The sequence below is a fragment of the Neoarius graeffei genome, chromosome 14, assembly GCF_027579695.1.
Source record: "Neoarius graeffei isolate fNeoGra1 chromosome 14, fNeoGra1.pri, whole genome shotgun sequence".
Classification (NCBI taxonomy): domain Eukaryota; kingdom Metazoa; phylum Chordata; class Actinopteri; order Siluriformes; family Ariidae; genus Neoarius; species Neoarius graeffei.
In genome coordinates, this window is record NC_083582.1 from 60,248,833 (window position 1) to 60,270,696 (window position 21,864).

Sequence of the window (21,864 nt, forward strand, 5' to 3'; positions counted from 1 at the left end):
CCATATTTATGCAGAGGACTCAGCTTGAAATTGTTATATTGTCTGCTCTTGTGCATGTGAAACAACTGAAACCTATTGAAACAATTGCATGGCATTTAAATGACATTTCCACAATAATATTTTTTAATTGTCCAAACTGAACTCTAAAGCAGCGCCTGAGTTGCTCATTCTCTTGTGTAACCCACAACCCCAGTTCACCAAAAGAGCTCATGTCTGGAAATCCTGATGACAGTCAGGGGGTCAGACTGACAGACATTCATCATCATTCAGTAGAGACAGAAAAACAAATCTATCCTCATTGAGTCTGTCAGTCTCCATTGCTTTCATTTGACAGAGTTGAAATGTGATGGTCCACCCACCTAGAAAAATGACATGGCCATGTGGTGACACTTCAGTCATGGAGGCTGTCACACTGAGCATCACAATGTGAAAAAGCACAACTATGAACTATACTGTTGAATGAGACCAAGTGAAATTGATTCATGATGAGGAACAAAAGGACCACAGTGACCACTGTATTGATTAGATAAACTCTTGAATATTTGTCTCAGAGGGTATCCTGCTGTTGTTTACTTCAAAACCCTGCTACTAAATTAATAGCTAAAGTCCAATTTGCATAAAGAATGCAGATAAGGTCTCCCAGATAGTGATGTTAATGAGACTAAATTAGATCATATTCAGCCTTTCCCTATGATTCAATTAACTTTTAATTTGTTTCATTTTGGACCATGGTACAAACTGTCCAATGCATATTATCTGCAAGCTATGCTAGCCTTGATATCATGCTTAATTGTTTCTAAATCAAAATTTGTAATGATATTTTAAACATTAGCATTTTGCATCAACATATAACCCAGGTGGAAAAAAAATTGACAAAATAATCCAATAATGAAACTGTCCATAAATTTAATTCAGCACAGTAATAAATATTGTAATATGTTATCACAACAGATGCTGTCAACAAATGTGGAACTTAATGACTGTCATTACAATTAATTCAGGAATATTATGAATGCATTAACACAAAGTTTATTTCTGTGTGACTTTTTAATTGCTATGCTGTATATATACAGATTTGTGATTCTGTATTGCAGTAGTCTATACAGATGTTTTGAATCTATTATTCTTACAAACTCAAGTACACGGTTGTTGCATGAGTTTTTAATTTCTTCTGACAGCTATTAGTCTCAGCACTATCAGTAGTCACCTAGTCTTTGAATGAATTACTGAATGCAAATAAATGTGACAGGAGATAAACCACTGACCTAAAATAGGATTAGAACCTAAAGAAAGGTCAAATTTACATTTTAGCCTCTCTCATTCCATTCCTTCAACTTTACCTCTGTATAAAACATATTATTTCTGTTTCTTTTCTCATGGTCATGCATCACAATAATATTCAGAAATGACATGATTGCATGATCAAAGCATCATCAGGTGACTGACATTTGATGCAGAGGTATTTATTTCTGTAATATTTTACTGGTTTTACTCAAAAATTGAATGTGATACAATCAATTCCTAGAATAGTGACACAAAATAACATAGATAGAGAGAGAGGGGGAGAGAGAGAGAGAGAGAGAGAGAGAGAGAGAGAGAGAGAGAAGTAATAATAGCTGCTTGTACAAAAGCTGTATACTGTATGAATTTCTGAACACCATATTCCTTCAAAAGTGTTGAAAAGGTTTTTATTTATTTACTTATTTATTTATGCCTACTATTAATATTGGGTGTAGCCTCCACTGGAGATGATCAGCACTGAGTACTGTCCTGTAATGTCTAATAGGGTTGGATACGTCTCCTCTTCAGTACACATCACAAGTCAATAGGATGCAAATCCAAAGTCAAAACTAAGATCATTTCTGTGTTGATTTCAAAGCATGTTGGGGCTCAGTATCCATCCCTGGAGAGGTTTTACTCTCCTAGCAGAGAAAAGATTAATATATGAAAAGATCCTTCTGTGACCAAGTTCTAACTTCCTAGTAGAGTCAACTCCTGGAGAGGCCTCCATGTTTTTAATGTAAATACCAGTAGTCCCTTTTTGCAAGCATGTCATTGGTGAACAATTCTTAAAAGTTAAGTTGTCTTTGTTATTTTTGACAACATGGCATAAATTATGCACAGGGATTTTTTTTTTTTTATAATCTGAATAGAGCACCTACAAAATCAGTTTAAGCATCTGCATAATCTGTCTTGGTGAAAATTTCTCTGTGTAAATATTGACATAACTTTTGGAGGCAAGGTGCCAATCTAAATATGTCCCTAAATGTGTAAACATTAAAGGTATTACTCATTGTTTTGAAGGCTGCTGGTAATTCAAGAGGTGACAATAAAATCATTCATTGTCACTAGTGCAGATGTGTTTCCCATCATTGGAAACAAGACATACATTTCAGTTGCATGCATGATCTCAATGTGTGACGGTCTCAAAAGTTCAAAATGATAGGCGTTTTGCGAAGTACTAGCCATTCAGGTAAAACAAATTACTAATTTCCTGCAAGTGTACTGACGTATGCATTGGTACAAGGAACAGGGAAGTTGTCTGTTTTTTGTTGTTGTTGTTGCTTTGGCAAGGACAAAATACAAGATATTGGAAAACACACCAAAAACATGCAACCAATGATATTTAATTGAATTATATAACAGATGGTATTTTGTAAATAATAATAATACATTAAATTTTAAAAAAATGCCATGAATTTAAGTGGGTTTAGAAAGCAGCCACTGTATTTAAGCCTGGAGTGAAAAGTGCCACAGGATTCAGTGATGTTATTCATAATTTAGCCATTATAATTTATACTAACATGTAATGAGCTCCAATTGGTCCAGAATTCAGCTGCCCGCATCATCACCAATATGCCCTCTTTTCATCACATCACCCCAACACTACAGACTCTCCACTGGCTCCCTATCAAATACAGGATCAACTTCAAAATTCTCCTCCACACATTCAAGGCCATCCATAATCTTGCCCCTCCATATTTGTCCAATCTTCTCCACATTGCTACCCCCTCTCACTCCCTCCGATCCTCCTCCTCCATCCTCCTCACTGTCCCCTCTGCCCGTCTCAGTACTATGGGGAGTAGAGCTTTCAGTCGCTCTGCTCCCCAACTCTGGAATTCACTCCCCCCCGACATACGTAATATCGACTCTCTACCTCTATTCAAATCCAGACTGAAAACTCACTTGTTTCAGTTAGCATATTCACTGTGACTTTTACCATCTTTAAATTCTCTGTTTACTTTCTCTGTGCTTTTCTTGTGTTTTGTTTTACTGTTTTTACTGTTTTTTTATTCTTGTTTTTACTGTTTGTATAGTGTCCTTGAGTGTTTTGAAAGGCACTTTTAAATAAAATGCATTATTATTATTATTATTAATGAGACTGTTAGGCAAGACAGAGACCGACTAGTGGCCTAGTGGTAGTGTGTCCGCCTCTCAATCGGGAGATCATGAGTTCTATTCACGTTCGGGTCATACCAAAGACCATCATAAAAATGGTACCTATTACCATCTGGCAATACAGATGCGTATGGGGAGTTAAACTCTCGTGGTTACCAGAGGACTAGCCCCCCACTGTAACCCTAGCTATGTAATAGGCGAGAGGCTGAGGGCTACGGAGATCGGCGCCGCCTGATGTGCCACCATCAGAGTTGGGCCTGGTTAGTACTTGAGTGGGAGACTGCCCAGGAATACCAGGTACTGAGGCACGGGAAGGACTTTGACTTTTTTTTTAGGCAAGACAGAAAACAGTCACTGACCCAGAGGTTGAGATGAAAAAAGAAATGCTCTTTTCTTTAGAAATTAGGTGAGGGAGAGGGGTGGTGAAGGTGAGCTGGTGTGGAAAGAATGCAGAAGGTGGAGTTGGTCAAGCCGCAGGTGCAGAGGGCCCTGGAAAGCACGGGGGAGATCCCAAGTGAGGAGTCGTGAATGGGCTATGTGAGGCACTGTCGTCACAAGATTAAATAAGATTTTGGTGGTGGTGAATTAATAATTGGTAAATATCATCCCACAACACACACACACAGCTTCCGGTGCATGCTTGAAAATGCAATGTAGTTAGTGTGTGTGTGTGTGGGGGGGGGGGGGGGGGGGGAGATGTCACCCTTCACCAAGATTTTAAAAGAAATCTTGAAAATCAACCTCCATCTCACTCAGCTGTGGCTTTATCATGTAAATGGACAGATTAAATGGTGAGATTAAATGTTTGGGTTAGCTATTAATAAAATTGGAAGAAAATGGTAAACACAACACCAGAAAACAAATCAAATCAAAGCTAGTATCCCACAAGATTGGTCCTTACACTGCAATATTTGTGATATTGAATAGATAAGTGCAGTTATTGCAGTGAATTAATTTAAGTATACATTTGCTGTTTCTCGGTATTCTGTTTCTTTGCTGAAAATAAACTCAAGTGAAGGTCTGAAGTGAAGGAATGGCTTTTCATTATGCTTGATGGATTTATTTTTCTATAGAATCATTATGATCACAGATGATTTTTACCCTTTAATTGTATATGCCAAGGCAAGGCCAGACTGCAGGACAGCATGAGGACAGGAAGGAGACATGGGAGGGCACCCAGTGGATGTTGACATTCAATCTGCACCAGTCCTCAATGACCTAATACATTTACATAATGCTCCTGGATACAGGTTGAGAAATGGGTATCAAATCTTCATCCACAATATTTTTTCCTTTTTTTCTGTTCTAAAGTATATAAATTACATCTTTAATCAGATCTTTGATTTTTGAACAACAACATTATTGTTGTTGTTGTTCTAAGTGTGTGCGTGTGTGTGTGGTGCAAAGAATGCAAATTCCACTGAAGCATTCTTAGCTGATTTGACTGCACACCAGCATAAGCGAAGATAATTCTAAGTAGCTCTTTCGATTTGATTAGCACAAATAGCTGATACATTTTCCCTTCTCTTCCAGCAAAGCTCATTTGATTTCAATCCAGAAAGGTGAACACTTCCTTGCTCCCTCTAGCCATTTCTAGTGAATGTCCATGCTGTCAGGTTGTACTGTATATTTGTCATGTTTAAACTGTCAAAATTTTTTTGATCACTTCTGCATGAATGTGGGTAAGAATTGTTACAATTTTACAAGTGTTAATTAATTATTAAAAAGACACATTTGTACTTGGACATACATTTATAATTAAAAACTGCCATATATAGAACTCTCTCTTCTTAATGTCCTCTGTTGCACATTACTGACTGACAGGCTAAGGCTGAGGGTAGAACTGTAGATTTTGCTCTGTCAAGATGATTGATAGGACTAAAGTACTTATGAATCCTTACATTCTCACAAAAAAGTGATGTAAATGTAGATCAAACTATATCTTCTTTGAAAACCGAGAGAGAGAGATTGTGTGTGTGTGTGTGTGTGTGTGTGTGTGTGTGTGTGTGTGTGCGCGCGCGTGTAATTTAGCTCCATCTCTTCCATATTTGATAGTTAATAATAAAGAGCCAGTGAGAAAGAGGAAACAAGAGATATATTGCAGTTGCTGGTATCCTTATAATATGAAATTAGTGTGTTAACTGCCACCAAATCAATCCTTAGAAAGGCATTCCAGACATTATAGTGCTAAAGAATCATCCTCAAACATCGTTTTGCTCTTTTTTCAGAAGTGAAGAAGCAGTAAATAAATTGGTGAATTTTGTTTTTGGACAAGGCTTCAAAGCCACTTAAGGATTTCAGTGTGTCTTTTTGCCTGAATGTAAACTTCAGCAAATGGATTATTTCCCCCAGTCAAGTCTGTCTTGATATACTTTACAACGTGTAAAAATTTGCTATGGTCTCATGCTCAATCTATGACAGGTGAAACATATACATACTAATCAAAGGAAAAAAAGAGAAACAACGCATGAAATGAGATTACCCAGCGTATTTACTTGGGTTCTATCTCACACAGAAAATAGGTACCCATATACAGGTTTTACAAATTACAGAAAACATGTAAGGTCTATATCCTAATTAAAACCAGTATACTTCAAAGCATCTAGTTGATGGATCCAAAAGCTTCCCTCTGGTTAAGTTTCTGTATTCTGTCACCACCCCTGACCAAAGGTTTTATATGCTAAGTGCCCTCTATGCACAATAAGGAATCATTGACACTGTGATATTCACTAAACTGTCGAGGCATTGGATAATCATGATTCATAATACTACTTGTATATGATACACATGAAGCATTTTATCATCTTGTTAAAAAAAGTTATAGTTAAATAAGTAAATAAAAAATGACAATTACAATTTTGTCTTGTTTGAAAGGGCATTAATTGGATTTTAATATGATATAAAATATGTATTTGTAACACCTACAAATATTAAACTACATAGCTTTACATACACCCTAAACCTAATTTCCATAGCCAGGTCCAGTTTGGACTCCAGTTTTGAACAATACTGCATATGTATTTATTACATTGTATATCTTCTTAAAGTAGGGCGGCACGGTGGTGTAGTGGTTAGCGCTGTCGCCTCACAGCAAGAAGGTCCTGGTTCGAGCCCCGTGGCCGGCGAGGGCCTTTCTGTGCGGAGTTTGCACGTTGTCCGCGTGGGTTTCCTCCGGGTGCTCCGGTTTCCCCCAAAGACATGCAGGTTAGGTTAACTGGTGACTCTAAATTGACCGTGAGTGTGAATGGTTGTCTGTATTTCAGCCCTGTGATGACCTGGTGACTTGTCCAGGGTGTACCCCACCTTTCACCTGTATTCCACCTTTCACCAGCTTGCCTGTGACCCTGTAGAACAGGATAAAGCGGCTAGAGATAATGAGAGGAGATCTTCTTAATGTGTTTAAATAGTATTTATTATATATTTTGTACAACCCCGATTCCAAAAAAGTTGGGACAAAGTACAAATTGTAAATAAAAACGGAATGCAATAATTTACAAATCTCAAAAACTGATATTGTATTCACAATAGAACATAGACAACATATAAAATGTCAAAAGTGAGACATTTTGAAATTTCATGCCAAATATTGCTCATTTGGAATTTTATGACAGCAACACATCTCAAAAAAGTTGGGACAAGGGCAATAAGAGGCTGGAAAAGTTAAAGGTACAAAAAAGGAACAGGTGGAGGACCAAATTGCAACTCATTAGGTCAACTGGCAATAGGTCATTAACATGACTGGGTATAAAAAGAGCATCTTGGAGTGGCAGCGGCTCTCAGAAGTAAAGATGGGAAGAGGATCACTAATCCCCCTAATTCTGCACCGACAAATAGTGGAGCAATATCAGAAAGGAGTTTGACAGTGTAAAATTGCAAAGAGTTTGAACATATCATCATCTACAGTACATGATATCATTAAAAGATTCAGAGAATCTGGAAGAATCTCTGTGCATAAGGGTCAAGGCCGGAAAACCATACTGGGTGCCCGTGATCTTCAGGCCCTTAGACGGCACTGCATCACATACAGGCATGCTTCTGTATTGGAAATCACAAAATGGGCTCAGGAATATTTCCAGAGAACATTATCTGTGAACACAATTCACCGTGCCATCCGCCGTTGCCAGCTAAAACTCTATAGTTCAAAGAAGAAGCCGTATCTAAACATTATCCAGAAGCGCAGATGTCTTCTCTGGGCCAAGGCTCATTTAAAATGGACTGTGGCAAAGTGGAAAACTGTTCTGTGGTCAGACAAATCAGAATTTGAAGTTCTTTATGGAAATCAGGGACACCGTGTCATTCGGACTAAAGAGGAGAAGGATGACCCAAGTTGTTATCAGCGCTCAGTTCAGAAGCCTGCATCGCTGATGGTATGGGGTTGCATTAGTGTGTGTGGCATGGGCAGCTTACACATCTGGAAAGACACCATCAATGCTGAAAGGTATATCCAGGTTCTAGAGCAACATATGCTCCCATCCAGACGACGTCTCTTTCAGGGAAGACCTTGCATTTTCCAACATGACAATGCCAAACCACATACTGCATCAATTACAGCATCATGGCTGCGTAGAAGAAGGGTCCGGGTATTGAACTGGCCAGCCTGCAGTCCAGATCTTTCACCCATATAAAACATTTGGCGCATCATAAAACGGAAGATACGACAAAAAAAGACCTAAGACTAGAATCAACTAGAATAGTTGAGCAACTAGAGCAACTAGAATCCTACATTAGACAAGAATGGGTTAACATTCCTATTCCTAAACTTGAGCAACTTGTCTCCTCAGTCCCCAGACATTTACAGACTGTTGTAAAGAGAAAAGGGGATGTCTCACAGTGGTAAACATGGCCTTGTCCCAACTTTTTTGAGATGTGTTGTTGTCATGAAATTTAAAATCACCTAATTTTTCTCTTTAAATGATACATTTTCTCAGTTTAAACATTTGATATGTCATCTATTTTATATTCTGAATAAAATATGGAATTTTGAAACTTCCACATCATTGTATTCCATTTTTATTTACAATTTGTACTTTGTCCCAACTTTCTTGGAATCAGGGTTGTAAATAATTGACACTATTGGCTTACAAGTTTAAAAGTTTCGTGGCTTGCAGTAAATTGAAAATGAACTGATTGTCAATGCTAGGAAACAAATAGAAATTTGTGTGTGTGTGTGTGTGTGTGTGTGTGTGTGTGTGTGTGTGCGCGTGAGAGAGAGAGAGAGAGAGAGAGAGAGAGAGAGAGATGTGCATAGCAAGAGTGACAGAGTGGTTCATTTTCACATTTGATTGAGGCTATGCTGAACACACCATGGACAAAGTGTTAGATATCTCTGTTACAAAATGTGGCATGGATTTGTCTCTTCTTTTTTTATGATACATATAATGCCATTTCCTCAATCTGCTCAGTTTAGTGAGCAATTATGCTGGTGCTAGCTAGCTAGCTATAAACCAACCAAAACTTATCATTGACAGCCATACAAAGATACTAGGAACCACAAGAGAGTTAGCTTGTCATAACAAACAGGAGGATGCTTGTATTACTCTTAAGCATTTTATTTTTACATTAATTACATCAATATGATCATCTCTGTCATCCAATCTTTGTGGACTGGCAGCATTGGTGAGCATAAATACTAGGTTCTCCAGTGAGAACAGATGTATGGGCACTTCTGATAGATAGCCATAATTCCCAGAGGCATTGTAATTCCTCAGCCAGTCAGTCAATAGCAAAATGTAATGAACAGATACTTCAGAATTGTCAATAGCAACACATCCAGTTTCCTTTTTCAGAATAAATGTATGGTGTTTATGCATCCACAAGCAAGCACAGTATTATTTCATGAATGGGGGATATACTTTATGTCACAATGGCAGGCCAGTTGCCCTCTCTCCTCTCTCTGTATGTGCTCCTTGCTGCACTGCCTCAAAGGTGATGAAAAGACCGATCCCCAAATCCCACTCTACAGCACAGCAGTGACAGCAGCAGTTCAGCACTATCATTAAGGGACAGCAGCAGCCACACCACATAGGGGTAGAGCAGCTTAACTTGATGCTGCTGGAGGACATTAAATGGAATAATTAGCCATCCTCCATGAGGCATTGGGAGAGTATAAAAGCGCGCTGCATCCACAACACAAAGAGTACGTCTTGTCTGAACATCTCCTCTATTCTGTGTGCTGGCAGATTCTGACTTAGACACTCTCCCCCACCTGGGACACCTCAGCACTAGTTATCTCATAGAGCCACTCCCAAAACCCTTGAATACATCTTAGTGCTTCTCAATGATGCCATCTGATATCTAGAGGCCACCCCCCACCAAAAAGTCAACTTGAAGAATATTGCCATTGAACTCATGCTCATGTACAGATGGGTGAGGAACCCCAAGGTCCTGCTCACAGAACAAGGCCCCCATTCATCTCAAAACTGATGGTGGACCTGTGTTGGTTGCTGCAAATTAAAATCTCAGGACATCTGTTTCCTACCCGCAGACCAGCTTGGTGAAGAACTTAAACTTTAACCCTCAAAAGGATGTTATGTTGGGTGGTAGATGAAGAGGGCTGGAACTGGGACCTACACCTCCCCTGCCTTCTCTTTGCCATTCAGATGACTCCCCAGGCCTGTCACAGTTTGAGCTTTGAGTTTCTGTTCAGCAGACATCCTATGGGCTTACTAAGGAAGCCTGGGAGAAGCAACGATCCCCATTCTGCTTCATCATGGACTTTGTCCAGGAAATGAAAGGACAGATCGAGTTGGTGCTTCCCATCATTCAGGAGCACATGCAAGTGCCTCAAATAGAGCAGCAACAAGCCAACAACCATCCTGTCCAGCCCTGGGAATTCCAGCCTGGCTGGTCAGGAGGTAGTGAGGCACTTCGTGAGGTAGTCACCTGGAATGCTTTTCAATTAGCAGGTGTGCCTCATTAAAAGTTAATTAGTGGATTGGCAGGCCCCTGTGTTATCCAGGAGCAGGTCCCATAAGCTACCACCTGGAAGGTAAGAGAGCCCTCACCCAACTTTATAACATAAACCTCTTCTTTGTCCCATCCATATGCCCACCCAAGCAGGAGCATGTCCACAAGGGTGAAGAACTATCAAGCGCTTGTGAAGGAAATTTAGTGAATGAACATTCCTATTCTCTGTGTTTCTGTGTGTTGAGCTCAAGTGGCCTAGTGTACAGAGAAAAGTTGTTTTTTCCACATGCTGTAATCGCCTTTCTGTGGCCTTGGCTGGGTGTCTGAGTTCTCCCTAACCACGCATCCGCCTGCACTTCCCAGAGCACGCCAGGTGCATGCTTTAACAAAGCTTCATAGAAAATCTTGAGCCAATCACGTACAGACGCGAGCAGCAAGCAAATGCCTTTAGAGTATAATAGATAACAGCCACTAAGACACAACTCAGAGTGCATACTCTTGGCATCACTGAAGTGGTGTCTTCTTCTTTTCTTCTTCTTCTTTTTTCCTTTCCTATTTTATATCTCTGTTTTATATGATCTACTATAATAAATAACTGAAAAGACAACTGCTAAGCATTCTAAAGTGTTTATTAGAAGTTTCCATTACATGCTTCAAGAGCTAGAGGATCAGTTCAAGGATCTGTTCTCTACAGAGCCCAGGCAGACTCATTTCCTACAACATGACATTAAGACCTCACCTGGTGTAGTCATTCAACAGTGGCCCTACTGGGTCCCAGCAGACAATGGTCAAGCTATAGAGGTAGAAATGGCCTTTAGGCTCCATGGAGCTCCCATGCTGTTTCAGAGGTTGATGGACATCAGCTTGCACCCCATCACCCCTACACTATTGCCTATTTGGGTGATATGACCATCCACTATAACATCTAACAAGAGAGGTGCTGGGCAGACTCTGCAATGTGGAACTGATGGTGAACCCCCCAAAAAAGTCATCTAGAGCTGACAGAGGCACAATACCTGAAGTACTGCATCAGCCAGAGCCTTCTCAAGCCACAAGATGATCACAGGTGTCCAAAACTATCCCTGGCCTACCACACAGAAACAGGCATTTGCCTTCTTAGGACTGGCCAGGTACTACTGGTACTTTGTACCTAACTTTTCCTCTATAGCTTCCCCCCCCTCTCAGATCTCACTATGAAAGGATCACCTGACAAAGTCCACTGGACTCCTGTGGCCAAGCAGGCATTCCAGGCCCTAAAAACTGACCTCACCAGCTCCCCGAAACTGAAGAACCCAGACTTTCAATGCCCTTTCCTGCTACACATGGACACTTCTGAGACTGGCCTCAGATATGCTGTGACAAGAGTTCAAGGAAGAAGAACGCCCCACAGGCGTTGGGAGAAAAAAGGGTGCTGCAACCACAACACAGTCCTGTTTTAATGTCTGCTCTGACTCATTACTCTGTATGCTGGCAGATTCTGACTCGGATGATGCTCTCCCCCAACTGGGATGCTGCAGCACCACTCCTCTCTCCATTCAGGAGAGACAAACCCAATACATCACCTCCACCCTGTACCAACCAGCAAGCTACTTGCAGCAAGGTCTTCACTACCTCCCCTGGCAAAATCCCCCTATTTTTTTTTCATCAATAAAAAGAGCACATTTTTCTATCATCTCGAACCTACCTGTGCCTATATGTAGCAAACCAGTCTTTAAAAATCATGGCTGTCACAAGAGAATTCTAGCAGGCTCTTGGCAGCCGCTATACAATATCTAGGGTTAATTATGGGGGTAAAAAAAAAAAAATTAATAGGACATTGTGTAGGATGAGCTGCTCTGATATGTATAGTTGCCTAGTCTGTATTTTGCATTGAAAATGGTTTAGATCATCACCAGCAGTTAGAACTGATCTATGACTCTCAGCATGGTGCATTTACATTGTAGAGGTTGCACTAATGATCTGCTTCATTGTCAGTAACCACTGAGTTTGAATCTGATATAAAATAGGCTGCTGCTAAGCAAAAAAAAAAAAAACCAAAAAAATCTTTAAACCTTTCACTCAAAATCAAGAACATGATTAGAGCTCAGCACTGTCTGGGACTAAAAATTCACTTGAGATTGTACTTGTTGGTCATGAGGTACTTGTACAATCTGAGTAATTTGCCATGTGCTATCAGGTTTAGAGCTTAAGTCAAGAGTGAGAGCAACAGTTGTACAGTGTAAGTCTGACTTAACCCTTTGGTGACTGACCCCTTGAAAATGGTTCCTCCAGGAACGATGACGTTTCAGTTGTCAAGACAACGGAAAAACTAAAATACAAAAACAGAAAGATACGTCACAATGCTCTTGTGCACAAAACAAAATGCTCTTGTATTTGTATTTGTATTTTAGTTTTTCCGTTGTCTTGACAACTGAAATGTCATGGTTCCTGGAGGAACCATTTTCAAGGGGTCAGTCACCAAAGGGACTGACCCCTTGAACATGGTTCCTCCAGGAACGATGACGTTTCAGTCGTCAAGACAACGGAAAAACTAAAATACAAGAGCATTTTGTTTTGTGCACAAGAGCATTGTGACGTATCTTTCTGTTTTTGTATTTTAGTTCTTCTGTTGTCTTGACAACTGAAAAGTCATAGTTCCTGGAGGAACCATTTTCAAGGGGTCAGTCACCAAAGGGTTAATGAGTTTAAGTGATAATAGAATAATTAATGCAAGCTTTCTGAAGCAATCTTTTGTACAAATCCAAGTAATGTTGTGGAAAGAAAAAAAATAGCATTCAAATAAGCAATACCTTTTTTAAAAAAATCATAAAATACATGACATTTGGCAGTGTACTGCCTTCAGATAATTACAAATTTAAATTGTTATATAAAGGCTATAACCTCCTGCTTTTTGCCCACTTGTCAGAACAAATTTGCACCCCATATAAGTAGTAGGGAAAAAAAAAAAAACATTCCCTTCCAGGTGTGACACGGCTGTGACAAACCAGACACTCGAGAATTGTGAATGAACTCAAGGTTTTAATGAGAACAATGAAAAAAGACAATGTACAAAAGCCAGGGCAGGTCAATACTGAGAGATCCAAAACAGTAACGAGGGCTAGACAAATCGTGATCAAGAAACGGGCAATAATCCAAGAACCGGGAATCAGTTGACATGGGCAATCAAAACACAGGAGCTAGGCAAATCGTAATCAGGCGAGGATCGAAAAACCGGGAAGCAAGAGAAGTGAGCAAACAAACAAACAGCTAGGTGAAACGGGAAAAACCGGAAGGCAAAAAAGGTCATACACAAATAAGCAATCAGAATAATAATGCTTAGTAGGCTCATGAAATATAGAGGCAATACTGTGCAAAGAACAAAACAAACAAAAGGGTATAAATACAGACATAAACAAACAGGTACAGGTAAAGATGATTAGAACTCAGGGGAGCCACTGGGTTGGCTGACGGCGTGCACGTGGTAATGACTGGTGTGTGAGGAGGATTGCGGGAAGTGGGGTCCTGAGTGTTGGATGAGCCCAGGAGCATGACACCCGGGAGCCTGGGAGCGTGATTAAGAAGTAAAGAAGTGGTTTTAGCCCTGTGATGACCTGGCGACTTGTCCAGGGTGTACCCTGCCTTTCGCCCGTAGTCAGCTGGGATAGGCTCCAGCTTGCCTCCAACCCTGTAGAACAGGATAAAGCAGCTAGAGATAATGAGATGAGATGAGATGAGATGAGATGAGATGAGAAGTGGTTTTATAAACACTGTGGCAACTATAGTGTTTTCAGATGCATAAGAGATATTTTCCATTAATGAAATTATGTGTCTGAGAAAGGATTATCTTTTGAAATTCCTTCTTTTTACTTAAATCATTGGTTTCATTTAGGAATATACAGTGGTGCTTGAAAGTCTGTGAACCCTTTAGAATTTTCTATATTTCTGCATAAATATGATCTAAAACATCATCAGATTTTCACACAAATCCTAAAAGTAGATAAAGAGAACCCAGTTAAACAAATGAGACAAAAATATTATACTTGGTCATTTATTTATTGAGGAAAATGATCCAATATTATATATCTGTGAGTGACAAAAGTATGTGAACCTCTAGGATTAGCAGTTAATTTGAAGGTGAAATTAGAGTCAGGTGTTTTCAATCAATGGGATGATAATCAGGTGTGAGTAGGCACCCTGTTTTATTTAAAGAACAGGGATCTATCAGAGTCTGATCTTCACAACACATGTTTGTGGAAGTGTATCATGGCATGAACAAAGGAGATTTCTGAGGACCTCAGAAAAAGCGTTGTTGATGCTCATCAGGCTGGAAAAGGTTACAAAACCATCTCTAAAGAGTTTGGACTCCACCAATCCACAGTCAGACAGATTGTGTACAAATGGAGGAAATTCAAGACCATTGTTACCCTCCCCAGGAGTGGTCGACCAACAAAGATCACTCCAAGAGCAAGGTGTGTAATAGTCGGCAAGGCCACAAAGGACCCCAGGGTAACTTCTAAGCAACTGAAGGCCTCTCTCACATTGGCTAATGTTAATGTTCATGAGTCCACCATCAGGAGAACACTGAACAACAATGGTGTGCATGGCAGGGTTGCAAGGAGAAAGCCACTGCTCTCCAAAAAGAACATTGCTGCTCGTCTGCAGTTTGCTAAATATCACGTGCACAAGCCAGAAGGCTATTGGAAAAATGTTTTGTGGACAGATGAGACCAAAATAGAACTTTTTGGTTTAAATGAGAAGTGTTATGCTTGGAGAAAGGAAAACACTGCATTCCAGCATAAGAACCTGATCCCATCTGTGAAACATGATGGTGGTATTATCATGGTTTGGGCCTGTTTTGCTGCATCTGGGCCAGGACGGCTTGCCATCATTGATGGAACAATGAATTCTGAATTATACCAGCAAATTCTAAAGGAAAATGTCAGGACATCTGTCCATGAACTGAATCTCAAGAGAAGGTGAGTCATGCAGCAAGACAACGACCCGAAGCACACAAGTTGTTCTACCAAAGAATGGTTAAAGAAGAATAAAGTTAATGTTTTGGAATGGCCAAGTCAAAGTCCTGACCTTAAGCCAATCGAAATGTTGTGCAAGGACCTGAAGTGAGCAGTTCATGTGAGGAAACCCACCAACATCCCAGAGTTGAAGCTGTTCTGTATGGAGGAATGGGCTAAAATTCCTCCAAGCCGGTGTGCAGGACTGATCAACAGTTACCGGAAATGTTTATTTACAGTTATTGCTGCACAAGGGGGTCACACCAGATACTGAAAGCAAAGGTTCACATACTTTTGCCACTCACAGATATGTAATATTGGATAATTTTCCTCAATAAATAAATGACCAAGTATAATATTTTTGTCTCATTTGTTCAACTGGGTTCTCTTTATCTACTTTTAGGACTTGTGTGAAAATCTGATGATGTTTTAGGTCATATTTATGCAGAAATATCGAAAATTCTAAAGGGTTCACAAACTTTCAAGCACCACTGTATACACACAATGTGTACACACAATTGAAAATCTCATCTCATCTCATCTCTAGCCGCTTTATCCTGTTCTACAGGGTTGCAGGCAAGCTGGAGCCTATCGCAGCTGACTATGGGCGAAAGGCAGGGTACACCCTGCACAAGTCGCCAGGTCATCACAGGGCTGATACATAGACATAGACAACCATTCACACTCACATTCACACCTACGGTCAATTTAGAGTCACCAGTTAACCTAACCTGCATGTCTTTGGACTGTGGGGGAAACCGGAGCACCCGGAGGAAACCCACGCGGACACGGGGAGAACATGCAAACTCCCCACACAAAGGCCCTTGCCGGCCACGGGGCTCGAACCCGGACCTTCTTGCTGTGAGGTGACAGTGCTAACCACTACACCACCGTGCCGCCCATGATTGAAAATATGTTTGGAAATGCTTCAAATATATTGAAATCTGGACAGCTTTCAATACCATTGGTTTCAGTGGATGACTGATGTTGCAAAAGGGACTATCCATGGTATTAAAATGAATGGCAACACTATGGTAACAGCAGTGAAATGAAAAAAAAAATGGCAGTCAGTAATAAGGTCCATTTTAAACCAGATGTGATACAGAGGTCCAGTAGACTTCCATGTTTTAAATATGGCCTTTTACATCACACAAAACATGTTTTTCCTGTTATACCCATCCCATCATGAAAATGAATTGTAACTAAAAATAAAATATGCAGTGTATGTGCAGTTTATGCTCATAATCTAAACATCACATTTATTAGCAGTGCATGTTCTTTTATCGATGAAAATTCAATACAGTTTCATGAAGGTACAGTAAGAGAGGAGAATGACAAGACTTGTTTGAGCTGACAGGAAAGCTATGATAAGGCAAATAATCATTATTTACAACTGTGAGCAGAAAAAAAAGCATCTCAGAATGCACAATGTGGACCTTTAGGCAGATGGTCTAGAACAGCATCAGACTACATGGAGTTCCACACCTGTGATGTTAGAACAGGTATCTGAGGCTACACTGGATTACAACCTGCATGTAGTAGGAAGTATAGATGATGGTGGAGTATGAGGGGCCAGACAAGTGTATATACCTTTTTTGTAAAATTATTTTCCTAACTCCTTCTTTTAGATTTTTATTCATCTCAGTAAGATATACATCAAATTTTATTAAAGCTTTATTTATAAATGCATATATGTGCAATTACCCATCCTTAACCCCAGCTCCAAGTTGCTGGAGCCATGTAGTGCTGGAGGAAAATGTGTTAACAGAGACACAAATACACTAATGATGAACTGGTGAAAAGCAAAGTATCAGTAGAATTTCTTCATATTCATTTTATGATCATATTTGGCCATAAGCAACTTGGATGGACATAGGCCATTGTGCTCAGAAGAAAGGCAAGTAGACAAGGCATTGTGTGATATTATTAATGAGCATTACAAAAAAAAATGAATTCAAACAATGGTTGTGCATTCATTTGTTAAGCTTCACTGTGATCTAATGATGACAAAAACTTATGAATTTTTGAGGAGCCAGCTGGTGTTTAAAGTTAATGTGAGGGACATTTTTCACTTTTCTTAAATTTTAATTTATGCAAGCTAGTGGAATTGTTCTTCAACATTTGTACTCTGAGAAATGTTGATGAAGTTGGCTATTGAAGTATCAAGCTTTGTGAAAAATACACTTCTGCAAGATGTTATGCCAGAGAAAGAAGATAACAACACACACACACACACACACACACACACACACACACACACACACACACACACCAAAAAAAAAACAAATCAAATAATAATAATAATAATAATAATAATAATAATAATAAATGCTGGTATAGTACAACCCCGATTCCAAAAAAGTTGGGACAAAGTACAAATTGTAAATAAAAATGGAATGCAATAATTTACAAATCTCAAAAACTGATATTGTATTCACAATAGAACATAGACAACATATCAAATGTCAAAAGTGAGACATTTTGAAATTTCATGCCAAATATTGGCTCATTTGAAATTTCATGACAGCAACACATCTCAAAAAAGTTGGGACAGGGGCAATAAGAGGCTGGAAAAATTAAAGGTACAAAAAAGAAACAGCTGGAGGACCAAATTTCAACTCATTAGGTCAATTGGCAATAGGTCATTAACATGACTGGGTATAAAAAGAGCATCTTGGAGTGGCAGTGGTTCTCAGAAGTAAAGATGGGAAGAAGATCACTAATCCCCCTAATTCTGCACCGACAAATAGTGGAGCAATATCAGAAAGGAGATTGACAGTGTAAAATTGCAAAGAGTGTGAACATATCATCATCTACAGTGCATAATATCATCAAAAGATTCAGAGAATCTGGAAGAATCTCTGTGCGTAAGGATCAAGGCTGGAAAACCATACTGGGTGCCTGTGATCTTCGGGCCCTTAGACGGCACTGCATCACATACAGGCATGCTTCTGTATTGGAAATCACAAAATGGGCTCAGGAATATTTCCAGAGAACATTATCTGTGAACACAATTCACCGTGCCATCTGCCGTTGCCAGCTAAAACTCTATAGTTCAAAGAAGAAGCCGTATCTAAACATGATCCAGAAGCGCAGATGTCTTCTCTGGGCCAAGGCTCATTTAAAATGGACTGTGGCAAAGTGGAAAACTGTTCTGTGGTCAGACGAATCAAAATTTGAAGTCTCATTCATCTCATTATCTCTAGCCGCTTTATCCTGTTCTACAGGGTCGCAGGCAAGCTGGAGCCTATCCCAGCTGACTACGGGCGAAAGGCGGGGTACACCCTGGACAAGTCGCCAGGTCATCACAGGGCTGACACATAGACACAGACAACCATTCACACTCACATTCACACCTACAGTCAATTTAGAGTCACCAGTTAACCTAACCTGCATGTCTTTGGACTGTGAGGGAAACTGGAGCACCCGGAGGAAACCCACGTGGACACGGGGAGAACATGCAAACTCCACACAGAAAGGCCCTCACCGGCCACGGGGCTCGAACCCGGACCTTCTTGCTGTGAGGCGACAGCGCTAACCACTACACCACCGTGCCGCCCTCAAAATTTGAAGTTCTTTATGGAAATCAGGGACACCATGCCATTCGGACTAAAGAGGAGAAGGGTGACCCAAGTTATTATCAGCGCTCAGTTCAGAAGCCTGCATCTCTGATGCTATGGGGTTGCATTAGTGCGTGTGGCATGGGCAGCTTACACATCTGGAAAGACACCATCAATGCTGAAAGGTATATCCAGGTTCTAGAGCAACATTTTCTCCCATCCAGACGATGTCTCTTTCAGGGAAGACCTTGCATTTTTCAACATGACAATGCCAAACCACATACTGCATCAATTACAGCATCATGGCTGGGTAGAAGAAGGGTCCGGGTACTGAACTGGCCAGCCTGCAGTCCAGATCTTTCACCCATAGAAAACATTTGGCACATCATAAAACGGAAGATATGACAAAAAAGACCTAAGACAGTTGAGCAACTAGAATCCTACATTAGACAAGAATGGGTTAACATTCCTATCCCTAAACTTGAGCAACTTGTCTCCTCAGTCCCCAGACGTTTACAGACTGTTGTAAAGAGAAAAGGGGATGTCTCACAGTGGTAAACATGGCCTTGTCCCAACTTTTTTGAAATGTGTTGTTGTCATGAAATTTAAAATCACCTAATTTTTCTCTTTAAATGATACATTTTCTCAGTTTAAACATTTGATATGTCATCTATGTTCTATTTTGAATAAAATATGGAATTTTGAAACTTCCATATCATTGCATTCCGTTTTTATTTATGTCCCAACTTTTTTGGAATTGGGGTTGTAAATGCTGGAGAATTTTGCTATAGGTGATCATTACAAGCATAACAATTAGCCTCAAGTTATCCAGCTTGTATGCTTAATTAGTTGTTTTATTTGTACCACTAATTAACTTCTCATCTCATCTCATTATCTCTAGCTGCTTTATCCTTCTACAGGGTCGCAGCCAAGCTGGAGCCTATCCCAGCTGACTACGGGCGAAAGGCGGGGTACACCCTGGACAAGTCACCAGGTCATCACAGGGCTGACACATAGACACAGACAACCATTCACACTCACATTAACACCTACGGTCAATTTAGAGTCACCAGTTAACCTAACCTGCATGTCTTTGGACTGTGGGGGAAACCGGAGCACCCGGAGGAAACCCACGCGGACACGGGGAGAACATGCAAACTCCACACAGAAAGGCCCTCGCCGGCCCCGGGGCTCGAACCCAGGACCTTCTTGCTGTGAGGCGACAGCGCTAACCACTACACCACCGTGCCGCCCTACTAATTAACTTTTTTTTTAATAAAAAAAAAATGTTACTTGTAACCAATGTTATCATCTGACATAGATGGGCAACAGGGTTAATTGTTGATTCTAGATGGCTGGAATTACAGATAGTTATTAAGCAATATGACCTCAACAGGGTGATAACTTGTTAGTGACTCTATCTGGACCATACATGTATTGATGTATGCTCTTGTACTTGACTCGCTCATTCACTCAAGCCTGACCATTTTCCATTTAATATTAACATTTAACCATGTTGCTACTTAAATTCTGGCATTTTATTTCTTGCCTGATATATTTCTCATACTTTGTATGACAGAATAATTCATATGCAATTCTTGGGAATTCTTTTTCTGTTACCTGTGAGTAGCAGTAGCAACTGCCCTCAGGGAATGGACCTTTCACTCATGATTCGCCTCTTCTGACCTTCAGAATCACTGGAGGGGCGACAAGCGTCATCTAGTTTTAGCAGCTACTTCAAAGTTTTCCATTCCATATGCATTGTTAAAATGTTAAAGTTAAAACAAATTCAGGGTTAAGGACTTCACTGCAAAAAAATTGAAAACTGAATTTGAGGAGAAAATTACTTAATACGAGTGAAATTATCTTTCTGCATGGACAGATATTTTTACTTGGTAAGACATCTTGGAATAAATTCATTGCAATCTAGAACTAGGTTTAATAATCTCAGAATTGGTGTCTTGTAGCCCATTCTTGTCAAGTGATTATACTGTTTTAAAACACCCCTAGATTCCGTGTGCATTGGCGATAATTTATGTCAGCCCTCCTCACTGATGAGGAGTAATATATATTGTTTTTTTTTAAATTTAGTTTGTTTGTTGTTGTTTTTTGAGGAAACCCTAGAAGTAAATGGAAACAGAGATCGGCGCTGCCCAATGCATCTGATTGCATGGCGTGTTAAGGACGTTTTACTAGAAGTAAATACACTAAGCAAACATTGGGTAATCAAAGTACAAATTATGTGAAGGGAAGATGGAACTTTTGTGTGGTTTGAAGGAGCTGGCTAATGGTAAGCAGAGATGTCGGTTTACCATGCTTGCTTTTCATAAAATACACCACATGATTACTTGAATTCAAGCATTTGAATAGCAATCAAAAAAGTGTGCTGTCTATCTATTTTTTGATGAGTGTGTTCCTATTTGTATGCATATTGGTTTTTGCTTATAAAGAGGCTCTGTTCTGTAGGCTCAAACCTAATGGTTTTATAATAGCAGCACTAACTGCCTGATAGATTTTTTTATTTAATTAATACTGTAACCAGCCATCTCTGTTAAAATCATAGTAAAAAGGTAGATGTGACAGAGTTGTTTCTAGAATGTGTTACTGGATCATGTTAAATATCTCAGCTTTTATTGCAGATAACAGCTGTGGAGTAGCAAATTTGTGATTTATTATAATTATATGATAACCAGATAATTATCTCTAAAATATGAGAATGGGTTCCAGCCAATATGCCACAATTACAATTAATGGCATCCAAGGAATTTTTTCACCCAGAACAGAAGAGGCCAAATGCAATGCATTTTGTATTTCTCATTGCTTTACTTAATTGTTCAACATCTGCTTAATAGTAAATCCAGCTGCCATTAATAATCATTTATTTAGAAAAGTGTAAATATTAATGACTCAACTTGCTCTTCAGAGTACACAACAGTCCTAAGTCATCATAATGAGTGAATGAAAGTATGAACAAATTAATACAGTTCTAATTCTGCATACTATACTGA